Below are 12,198 nucleotides of genomic sequence, written 5' to 3' on the forward strand. Positions count from 1 at the left end.
TCAGGATTGACCGCATGGACGTTGTGTTCCTGCTAACCAGGTCCTGACTCCCAGTTCACTCCTCCTGTGAAGAGAGGCCCTTTACTCTGTCCTCCACAGAGAACCCTACAGAAAGCTTCCCACCTGCAGTTCCTTTGTGCACCAGCATGCTTCAAATGGGTGTCAGGTGGGTGGAGACTTTGACCCCCCTCAGGCCCTGAGAGCCTGAAGCTCTGGGTCTCCGCCTCCATGGTCGGCAGCTTCTCTTGGTTGCCTTGGTGCGCCATCCCAGTGCTCTCATTTCATCATTTCACAATGTTCCCAGAGAAAAACTTCCCTTGTCTTTGGCAACATGAGAAAATCAAGGACAAGTCAGTGAGTTTTTCCTTTAAGTTCACTTTTTTTTTTCCCAAGCTGCAAAGACTATCTTTTGTTCAGATTTTTGGCCTCCCATTTTTAGCGTAAAGTGTGTTCTGCCTTTGAGGACAGAATAGTGACAATGGGCAAGCCACCGCTTCATTGCTTGTTTGTGTTTCAATGTCCTTAGGTGGCAAAATAGAAAGCTGGAATCCTTATGTGAGCTCCAGATTACTGGAAACTTCCCTTGTCTATGAAATCTCAAAGTCTGGGAACCACTGCCCTGGAATTTACAAAACATTTTCAGGCACATAATCTCACTCATTTCCCATTTGACAGTTAGCGACAGCTAATGAGGTTCCAGGATATTTTTTTGACTTGGCCAAGGTCACATGGCCTTGGCCAAATAGCGAAGGCAGGACTTCCCTTTGAAAGCCATGCCCGCTTATCACGAGGAATAGCTGAGTCTCTTTTCTGTAGTACAGGAATCTCACAATAAGTCCCCCATTTCAGAGCAGCCGAAAGTCTAAAATGGGTCTGTCTTCTCCTGTAGGAGTTCAGTGTGTGTGGATCTCAAAGAACCTCCCTCCCAGCACCACTGAGGTGCTGAGGATGCCCCTGAAACGGCCTCAGACTCGACTTGGACTATGGGTTCCATCTGTAGAGCTGGCCTCACTGACAGCATTACAGGAAGGCTTCGAGGCGGCTCCCTGTGACCATGTGGCAATCAGACCATCCCTGGCATCCCACTTTGTGGGTGAGGAGACTGCCTCCTAACTGTGGTAAGTCCCAGCACCCCATGCTGCCTCTGTGGGTCTGGAAGTTTGGTTCATTCTTTTCACATGGGATGATGGGATTCAGCAAAAACGGAGAGTTGGGCTGCAAACTCTTGAAGGTCAGCCCATCTGGGAACTCATTTTGTGTGTGTACACTGGCACCTGCTATGCAGTAGGCACTGTTCTAGGCACTTGGGATACATCAGTGGACAAAACGGATGAATATCCCTGCCTTCCTAGAGCTGACATTGTGGGAAAGAAGGAAGATGGATAATAAACAGTAGATAAATAAATAAGGAAATTAAATCACAGGTTGGCAGGTGGTAAGTGCTATAGAAAAGAGGAAAAGTGGTGGGAAAGGTGGGAGTGTCAGGAGAGGGTGAAGTGGGTCACAATTTACAATGGACTGGCTAGAAAGTCTGCAAGTTTCCTGTTTCTCACCGAAGCATCCAAAAGATTCTTTAAGATAAGACGTAGCAAGTAGCACCCCATCCCCCCAGCCCATGCAGTCAGCGGTTCTTTACTCTGATGGAGGAATCTACCTGACTCTGTAGCTACAACGGAGGCTTCAGCTGGTCCCACTAGGAGCTTGTAAACCACATGGTCCACTTGAGATGTCCCAAATGTGGCAGGAAGGCTGTGTCAACTGTCTCTGGGTATAGGCTGACCCCAGGGAGGGGGTGTGACCTTTAGCATCAGCAGCCAACACTTCCAGCAACTGGGGAATGGCTGTGTTGGCCCTGACAGGGCATCCAGGCAGCACAGCACACCACCCACAACAGGGGAGAAGAATCGTGGAGTGTGGTGTTGCACACAGAGTCCTTAGCACATTGCCTGGCCTGTGAGGATGCTCACTAGTGTGATGGGCGATTTTCTGAAAGGTAGTGCTCCCTCCTCCATGAAGCATTTTCTTGACTTGACTTCCGGGACCTCACAGACTCTTGGTTTCCCTCCTACCTCCCTGGCCACTGTTGCTGACTCTTCTAAATGCAAACGTGCCTCAGGACTCAGTCCTTGGAGCGTTTGTCCCCGCCAGCTGTGCACGCACTCATCCATTCTCATGCCTTTAAATACCATTTATAAGCTGAAGACACTTAAATTTTTATCTCTTCCTTGAACCTTGCATTGAACTCCACACTCGTATATCTAAACTGCCTACTACATATCTCCACTTACGTGTCTAATAGCCTGTGGCGGCTGTAAAATTGCTCCACTCACACCTTCTGTTGAGGGGACCACGGTGACCGACACCCCACTGCTGCCCCAGTGGGCCCACCCCTATGGCGTGCTGAAGCCGCACATGATGTGGGCTTCTCCCAGCCAATAGCTGAGCAGGTGGGATGGGGTTAGAGGGGGTGGTGCCAGGGCAGGTCCGCACATGTGGGATGTTGGATATCCCATGGGAGGTTTTGGCTCAAGAACCTTCCATCGGCCTGAGTGAATGCTCTTGGAGCTGTGCTGTGGTTGGAAGCTCTTCCTCCCAGGCCTCCTTCCATCCCCCTCTCCTTTCATGGGTGCCAGGCCTGCATGACAGTCTGCCAGTGCCTGCTGCCTCCCCTTTGTCCTTCACAGCCTTTGCCCCCAGTAAGTCTCTCCCATGTCCAATCCTGTCTTGGCATCTGCTCCTTGGGACATCCAAAGCAACACAATGGCATCTCAAATTTCACATGCCCAACACTGAATTAACCAGCAACTCCTTCCCCTAGAAACGCTGGCTTCTCCCCTAGCCTTCCCTGGCCCCTTAAGTGGCAGTGCTGTCTTTTCATCACTCAGGTCATCCTCAAGCCTCCTCTCTCATCCCTTTTCTGGCCCAGCAGCAGATCCCACCGACACTCAGTTCAGAGGCCATCCAGCATCTGACCGTATCCCACTCTCTGCTGCTCTAGCCCAGGCTCCCATCTGCTCCCACCTGGTTTATATCAGGTTCTCCTGCCAGCTCCCTTCTCTCCTTCTTGCCCTGCCCCTCTCACCAGCTGTTCTCAGCAAGCAGCCCAGTGGCCCTTTCAGAATGTCAGAATACCCATTGCCCTGCCCATGGGCCCCTGTGTCACTCTGTGTAAAAGCCAAAATCCTGAGTGAGGCTCTTCCCCACTTCTCCCTGTCCTCTCCTCCTCCTCCCACTAAGCCCTGCATCCTTTCCTGCTCTTGCTCAGCACCTCAGTGCTTGCTGTTCCCGCCTCCCATCCCTACCCACCTGCTCGTGAGCCTCCCATCCCTATCCACCTGCTCATCCCTCCCACGCTGCTGCCTCCTCTCCCCAAGGCTGTGCCCAGCTGCCACCTTCTCAGGCTTTCCCTGACCAGCCCCACCTGGGATGCCTCACTCCCCTTCCCAGGCAGACTCTGAGATACATTTTGCTCTTGGACTTTGTTGGTCTGACTCCTGCCATGAGCACAGATGCTCCGTGGAGGCAGAATGCTGGTCTCCGTTTCTATCCCCATGCCTGCACAATGCCCAGGGCACAGCAGGGGCTCACAAAATATTTGTTGAATGAATGAAGAGAGAAATCTCAAAAAAAAAACCTGACATGTAATATTTGATAAATATTGACTTTATAAAATTTTGTTTGCTTTTATTTCATAAAATTCAAGAACTTGTGGAGCAGAAACAAAAATAACTGATAATCCCACTGTTTTGTTGCCACTTATTGATATTTGAAAAGAGGTAAAAATAAAATATGAAGACAGAAAATCCCACCATGTATCAAAAGGCATGGAATGAAAAGAAAGAGCCTTCTACCAGGACCTCCTGCACCACCCAAGAGTGTCATTTTCTCAGGCACTGAGAAGGGCCCCTCCAACAGGGCAGGTGAGGCCAGGGAAGTACCAGGAGCAGCTGGCAGCCAGCTGTGGGCAGTGATAGGACTCTATGACATCGACAGCCTGTGGCTTCATTTCTCTGCTTAGAACTCCTTAGGGCAGTGGTCCCCAACCTTTTTGGAACCAGGGACTGGTTTCATGGAAGACAGTTTTTCCATGGGTGGGGTGGGGATGGTCTCAGGATGAAACTGTTCCATCTCAGATCATCAGACATTAGATTCTTACAAGGAGTGCACAACCTAGATCCTTTGCATGCACAGTTCCTATGAGAATTTTTGTTGTTGGTGGTGTTTTTTTTTGTTTTTTGTTTTTTTGAGACAGAGTCTTGCTCTGTCACCCAGGCTGAAGTGCAGTGGTGCAGTCTTGAATCACTGCAACCTCCGCCTCCCAGGTTCAAGCGATTCTTGTGCCTCAGCCTCCCAAGTAGCTGGGATTACAGGCACCCACCACCATGCCTGGCTAATTTTTGTATTTTTAGTAGAGACAGGGTTTCCCCATGTTGACCTGGCTGGTCTCAGACTCCTAACCTCAAGTGATCCACCTGCCTTGGCCTCCCAAAGTGCTGGGATTACAGGCGTGAGCCACCGCACCCAGCCTCCTATGAGAATCTAATGCCATTGCTGAGCTAACAGGAGACAGAGCTCAGGCAGTAACACTCACTCACTCACCACTCAACTCAGCTGTACGGCCCGGCTCCTAACAGGCCACAGACTGGGACCCCTGCCCTAGGGGATCCTGGTGGACTTAGAAAATTCACACTCTTTCCAGTTGTTTTAAGACACTGAAAGGTCTGATTCTCACACTCCCTCCCTACACCCTAGCTCTGGTGGTCTTTGCTGCCTCAGTGCCCCAGTCCATGCTATCTTCTCCACCTAGAAAGCCTTCTTTCTCCCCACCATTTGGCCAACTCCAACTCTTCCTTCCGGTCTCAGCTTACATAAGCAGTTGTCACACTTGTGAGAATATTGGAGTTACCTGGAAAGGCTAGTGCCCAAAGTTTCTGATTCAGTAGTTCTGGGGCAGCCTGAAAATGTAGATTTCTAGTAAGTTCCTGATGCTGCTGCTTCTATGGCTGAGAGAACCCCACTTTGAGAGCCACTGGGTTATGTGATGCTTCTTTTTTTATATATATACTTTAAGTTCTAGGGTACATGTGCACAACATGCAGGTTTGTTACATATGTATCCATGTTCCATGTTGGTGTGCTGCACCCATTAACTCCTCATTAACATTAGGTATGTCTCCTAATGCTATCCCTCCCCCCTCTCCCACCCCACAACAGGCCCCGGTATTGGATGTGCCCCTTCCTGTGTCCAAGTGTTCTCATTGTTCAGTTCCCACCTATGAGTGAGAACATGCGGTGTTTGGTTTTCTGTTCTTGCGATGCTTCTTTCAGATGCAGGCTCCAGATTCCTCTCCCACCCTTTTCTAAATGAAATCCTCCCGTATCACCCTGTGCTTTTTCTTTATCCTGGTTATCACAATTTTTAATTACATGTCTTTTTGTATCTAATGACTATCTTCTAATCCAGACTAGCCCAGAGTGAACATTTTAATTTCACCCCTCTATTCTTTTTGTATTAAAACAATAACAAAGACCAATAAACAGATATCGTACCAAGATAGTGTCTCTAGAAGGGAGGAAACTAACATTTGTTGAACATGAGTAAATATCTTGCACTATCATAGATACTTCCAGAAGAATGATAATCAACAGTGGCCACCGCTTATTGAGCGCCTACTGTGTGCCAGGCAATGTACTTGGGCAGGATCAATGATGGCTTTGTTCACTTCTGTACCCTTAGTGCCTGGCTAATAGTGACACTTAATAAGTGAATGAGTGGATGAAAATAAACAATTCTCCTGCACAGAACATTTTCTCCTCTCCTGGATGATGGAGAGCTGTTCCACTCTAGGATTTGTTTTATAGACCCATGTCTTATCTGGGGCAGGAGTTTGGGATCCTTCAAGATGTTGATTGTGGTCCCACCTCCCCAGGAAGATTGACAAGGCCCCTGGGAATACGGCACTCTCCTAGCATGATGCAGAGATAGAAAGCCGAGCAAGACAGACACCTTCCCCTCTGCTGTCTGTTATATAAAATAAGAAGAAAGAAAGAGTTGGGGGAAAATTCATAGGCTGGTCTAATTCCATTAAATACAAAGCAGAAAATAACAAGAAGATCAAAGCAAGGCCAAAAGGAAGGAGACAGAAAAGTAAAAGGAGGGGAACAGAGAGCCCGGAAGGGAGGAAGTAGAGGAAGAAAAGGAAGCGGGAGAGGATGTCCACTGAAAATTGGTTGTCCTCTTCCTAGGTGTCTGTGGGCTACCTGCCAAATCAATTGATTACATCTGTAGGCAGAGTTGCCTTTTTATTTCACACCAATTTTCACGGGCAGCGTAAGATAAAAATGGAAGAGACGAAGTGAATGGGAAAAGATGATTGAATGTTGATGTAAAAAGGGAAGGTGCGAGGAAGGGGGGCCACTGTACATGCAGTTACAAGAGCTTGCTGCAGAGGGGATTTTGGATCATGTGCCCCTCCCACCCCTTTATTCTTTTCTTTCCTTTATATACTCTTTGAAAACCCATGTCTCCTATTCCCGGTGACCTACTTGCCACAACCCACCTTGGCAAAATCAATGGATATGCCCCAGGACTCCAGGAAGCAGTGTGGCCTCAGAGAGCTTGGTGAGGAAGCAAAGGGCAGCTGATGACTCACTGCATGCCCTTAACTCAGGCTCTCCTACTCCTGAAGCCTCAGTTTCCCCACTTGGGGTGTGGTGATAATCATCCACTCAGCCATGATGCTGGGGAGTGCTAACAGGTGAGAAGTTTGAGATGTGTTTTGCAAAAATCAGGAACTATATGCAGGCTTCATAGTCACAGCAAACAAAAGTCAGATCCTGCAAATGTAAAGCAATGGCCCCTTGTGGGAGGGTGTGTCCCATAGTGGGCTGTCCTGGTCCGTGCTGGTGGGCTCTCGGGGGCTCAGTTCACTGCTGTCTCCCTGGAAGAGTACTCCACTTACTGGGACATCTGAGCCCTGTCTTCATAGGCCAGTGGCCAGCTATGAGGGTCTGTTTCCTAGAAACCCTTTGGTTTAGGCCTATCATCTGGGGACTATGGGAAACAGAGCCCTGCTAAAAACCCTTTCTGCAAAGAACTTGCCTCCCAGGTCCTGAGACTGTTCTGTACAGTATCATAGGCAGAGGGGGAGCTGGGGAACTGCCCCTCCCAGCTTCCCAGGCACCATCCCAAAGCCAGTGGCAACACGACCCTCTCTGCTGATACAAGCAGAATTGAAGGTGGGAGAAAGGGCTGGCTTGCTGGCTTGTGTGTCACTTCAGTGAGGGGGTGTGTGACATTCTTCCCATGCTGGACCAGATCAACCTAATCTAAGGTCTTGATATCTGCTGCAAAAAGGGCAAAGCAGGATGCCACCGACCACCCATACACCTGCTTCTTTCTCTTGGCAGGCCTGGGCTATCACCATGGCAGGTGGTGCCCAAGGGTAGACTATGCCTCCTTGGAGGAGAGGGCCAACACATGCCTCTGCTGTCCATCCATGGGGCTGTAACTTCTCTGGACAGGGAGCTGAGCATCCCTGGGGGTTCTTTAGAATCATCATGACACAGAGGAGAAAAATAAGGCCCAATGGGGGACATGATGCATCCCAGGGCTCGGAGCTAGGTTCGGGCAGAGGGGTGGCTGGAATTTGGGCTGGCTGTCTTTTATTCAGGTGCTTTCCATGTGTGCCTCCATATATGTGTATGTGTGTGCACACATGCATTTGTGCATGCTCACGCATGCATGTGTGTGCAGAGAGGGGCAGGGCTACGGACAGGGTGCCTTTTGGGGAGCAGGCCACATGGGGAGGCCCTGATTTCCAGGCTGAGGGGTAAGCTTGGCTCCTGGGACAGGAGGCAGAAGTGATAAGTGCATTTGCCTTGTAAACTCAGGGCATGCCCTGCCTGGGGAAAGCGTGTCAGGAATTGTGTCAAATACCAGATAACTGCTGCTCATATTTCCTCTTTATGGCCACCTGCTCTGGGCACTCCTAGGTCCCCTAGTAGATCCCCGTGCACGGACCCGTCATACCTGCTGGGCTGGCCGGCTCCCGGGCCCCATCTGCCCTTCATGAGGAATGTTGGGGGCTGGGAGGGGTCTGCTTCATCCTCCTGTCTGTCCTGGCACCCACACAGTCCCTCACTAGGAGCTCTGCAAACAGGAGGTGCCCAGCAGGAAGGGGCCCATAGGAGAAGCCAGGCTACTATGTCAGGAGGCCTTTTCTCGCACATGTGGGAGGGATGGCTGGAATGTGCGGCACCCCAGATATCACCTGCCACGTGTCATCAGACAGTGTGCTTTTCCTTATGCGCCATCAAAGTCCCCGTGACAGTATATATCCCTGGGGTGGGGAGAGGGTGGGGAGCACCATTCTTTCATCTGACACCTTGGAGCAGGGATTTGTTCCTACCAAAAAGAGAACTGGACACAGATGTGAAAGAAAGTTGGGGCACCCAGGTCTACTCCCGTGGATTGGTAAGTGTTTCCCAAGTGTGGCATACCCTGTCGGTGGCCTGCCCTGACTTCCTTGACCCACCCAGAGGACACCCCAGCTGCAGTGGACGGTTCACGCACATGCAAAGGCTGTGTACCCCGATCACCACTGTTCTTTGCTTTTCGGGGTTCTTTGGCCATGGAAGGAGGCTCAGCCCTGTAGGGCAGGCTAGAAGTGCTGGGAGTTAACTCCCTAAGTGGGACTCTCAACCCTGAGGGACAAGGGCTCCTGGAGAAATGCCCTGGTTTCCTGGTGAGTTCTACAGCCTCTTAGAGGCCTGAAGGGGTTGGGCCCCCATGTCACAGAAGGGAAACTTGCTCCTTGGTACCTCTTTAATTGGCTTTCCTCCTTCTTCTTCTTACTTCTCCCCTCCCTCACAGTGCTTCCTGCAACCACCTCCCAGATAAACCACCAGTACTCCCATCCTTGTTGGAGGGCCTGTTTTTAGGAAAACCCCAACTAAGGCAGGAAGCTCCCCACACTGTAGTGGAGGGAGCCAGAATGCTGAGCTCTGGATGCCCCAGCTCTCTGGCTCACCAGCCATGAGATGCCAGGTGTATCCCTTGACTTCTCAGAGCCCGTTTCCACATTTGCAACATGAGGGTTAATGCTCCACAGTTCTGTGAGTCTGCTTCTTAAACACTGGAAGAATTAAATTCATTCAGGGTTGCCACCGGGCAGAAGCACAGGCTATATGCTATAGATCTGGATTACAAGATTAAAGATCAATACAGCATTGTACAGAAGCAAGTGGTAAATTGGGTGACAAATGCTAAACAGAGCTGGGAGTGAGAGAAAGGAAGGATGTAGTTAAAGAAGGCTTCTTGGAAGAGGTGAGGATTGAGTTGGCCTTAAAGGAGGTAGGTTGGGGCCCAAGGCTTGGGGGTAGAGCTTGGGAAGAGGCCTCTGGAGTCAGCCTGCAAGGGTGTGGGAGCTCCTACACCTATTATGGAATCTTTTCAATCCTGGCCAGTGGCAGTGGGTCACCAGCTGCCATGTATTGTGCCACACAGGAGGTGTTGGGGCTGCAGGGATGTTCTGTTTTAATGACTGTATGTAATTTTCTAGGAAAAAGGGGTGATGGGAGCGTATGGATAGTTTAAAAAGAGAGTGTTGGCCAGGTGCAGTGGCTCACGCCTGTAATCCCAGCACTTTGGGAGGCCAAGGCAGGTGGATCGCCTGAGATTAGGAGCTCGAGACCAACCTGGCCAACATAATGAAACCCCATCTCTACTAAAAATACAAAAACTAGCTGGGTGTTGTGGCGGGCACCTTGGGAGGCTTGGGCAGGACAATGGCTTGAACCCGGGAGGTGGAAGTTGCAGTGAGCTGAGATCGTGCCATTGCACACTCCAGCCTGGGCAACAAGAGCGAAACTCTGTCAAAAAAAAAAAAAAAAGAGTGTCCACCTTTTTCCCTTCTCAACTCATCACATATCATTCCCTTTCTGTCCCTTTCTACCTCTTCCTGTTGTACCCTCCTATCTCATTCCATTGCCTGCCTTTCCTTCCCTTTCCTGTCATCCCACCCTGTCCCATGGCACTCTATCCCCTCCCTTCTATCTCCTCCCCTAGCTCCCATTCCATCTCGTTCTGCTGCATCCCATCCCATCCCATCCTGTCCCGTCCCGTCCCGTCCCATCCCGTCCCGTCCCGTCTCATCCCATCCCGTCCCATCCCATCCCTCCTGCGTGAGAAGGGGATATTGGCACATGAGGAGACTTTGGAAACTTGTCCCCTTTATTTGGCCAGGGTGCGGGGAGCTGCAGCTGAGGCTGTGGCCACTAAGAACCACCTCTGAGGTTGTGGACCTGAAGTGACAGATGGTTTGAGGGGCTCTGACTGAGGAAGCTGCTTAGACACTGTTATTTCTAGAAGGAATAGACGATTTTTGTCTCTGTGGCCCAAGCAGGGAATCTCTGGGAAAGCTGTTCTCTTCTGCCTGGTGAGCTGGGAGCCAGTTCTCACAGTGCAGCAACCGCCCACAGGGAACTAGGACTCTTGCCTGCTTTGAGCTGAACTCTCTCCATCTCTTTTGACTTTGACTCCCTGACCACTGTGGGAGGCAATGCATAAAGTGGCTGAGAGCACAAATATTGGAGCCCAGCAACTGGGTTAAACCCCCAGCTTTGCCACCCACCAGTGCTGGGACCTCACAAAGTCTCTGAAGAGCTCCCTGCCTCAGTTTCCCCACCTGCAAAGTGAGTCTAATAACAGCATATCTTTTTGGGTGGTTGTGAGGATTAGATGAGCTACTATATGCAATGCATTTAGAAGAGTACTTGAAACACAGTGAGCTTTGTCATTGTTAGTTGCTCTCTCATCATCATCATCATCATCAATCATTTATCCATACAGGAAATGGAGGACCTGGCATTCTTTCCTCCTCTCTCTCTGTACCTCTTCTCTACTCCCTCCTTCCCCCTTCTTCTCTGTATTTGTTCTCACAGAGGAGGCAGAATCTGGGAGGTCTGATAGCGCTGGTTAATGGCTTATAGATCGTTGACACGTCAGGCCTGATGGAAGTGTCTGTTAGGGTTGGCATTGGGAGCCGAAGTCAAATGGCCCGAGACAGATTCATGGCTGTCTTCCAGCCACGCCAGGAAAACACTCCCAGAAGGATACAAGGCTCTCACAAGCTCGAGAAACTTAGAGCGATGGAGGGGGCCTTCCTGGGAGGCTGCAACCCTCCAACTGTGCTGCAGGGCCCCAGGGCCCTATCTGCAATGTGGGGAACCCTCCAGAAGTCAGAATGGAAGTGCTGAGTAGTAACAAAGTGTGAGCAAAGGACAGATGTCCAGATTCACTCAGAAACAAGTCCAGGAAGACCTAACTAATGAGCACTAATTTGGAAAGAGACCAGACTGACCTGGTAACAAATTGTGAATTATGGATTTTTTTTTTTTTTTTTGAGACGGAGTTTTGCTCTTGTTGCCTAGGCTGTAATGCAGTGGTGCTCACTGCGACCTCCGCCTCCTGGGTTCAAGTGATTCTCCTGCCTCAGCCTCCCAAGTAGCTGGGATTACAGGCATGAGCCACCACGTCCGGCTAATTTTGTATTTTTGGTAGAGACAGGGTTTCACCATGTTGGTCAGGCTGTTCTCAAACTCCTGACCTCAGGTGATCTGCCTGCCTCGGCCTCCCAAAGTGCTGGGATTACAGGTGTGAACCACCGTGCCCGACTGAATTATGGAATTTTAAAGCATAGTTTTGCCATTCTCAACTAAATAGACCCCTATAGAAAGCACCTAATGTGCCTCTGTGTGTGTGTGTGTGTGTGTGTGCGTGCGTGCGTGTGTGTGTATAGGGGACAGAGGGAGAGGAGAGAGAATCCTATTCTTGTCCTGAAGGAATTCACAAATGGGGTGATATACAATTGTATTACTTGGCACTTAGCAAAATTTAATCACCAAAGTGGCAAACCAAAGGTTCTTGGGGACCCACTAGAAAGAACAGATGAATGATGTATAATTACCCATTTGTGTGTTTGCATGCAAGGCGGAGCTCTGCAGGGCTGGCGTTCGGTTTGCTCCTTCCTGTAGGTTAAACACTTCTCTTTCAGTCTGGTTTACATCTTGTTTGTTGCATGGCCGAACCCTCCCATTTCCTAACTTGCACAGATACATTTCGGGCCCTCCAAAGTGGAAACCTCCTTGTTCTTCAGTGAACAAAGGGGCTCTTGCTGAATGCGTTTGTGGCCCTGGA

The 12,198-nt window shown here is 50.0% G+C and overlaps 1 long non-coding RNA gene across 1 annotated transcript in view; it reads left to right on the forward strand.

Moving 5' to 3' along the window:
* Positions 1 to 758: 758 nt before the first annotated feature.
* Positions 759 to 12,198, forward strand: part of LOC103243100 (uncharacterized) — an 86,881-nt gene continuing 75,441 nt past the window's right edge. Inside the window, exon 1 of the long non-coding RNA XR_005238872.2 lies at positions 759 to 1,118. This is a non-coding gene — a long non-coding RNA (uncharacterized lncRNA). The remainder of the gene's footprint in view (positions 1,119 to 12,198) is intronic.

Source organism: Chlorocebus sabaeus, chromosome 16 (assembly GCF_047675955.1).
Source record: "Chlorocebus sabaeus isolate Y175 chromosome 16, mChlSab1.0.hap1, whole genome shotgun sequence".
In the NCBI taxonomy this organism is placed as follows: Eukaryota; Metazoa; Chordata; class Mammalia; order Primates; family Cercopithecidae; genus Chlorocebus; species Chlorocebus sabaeus.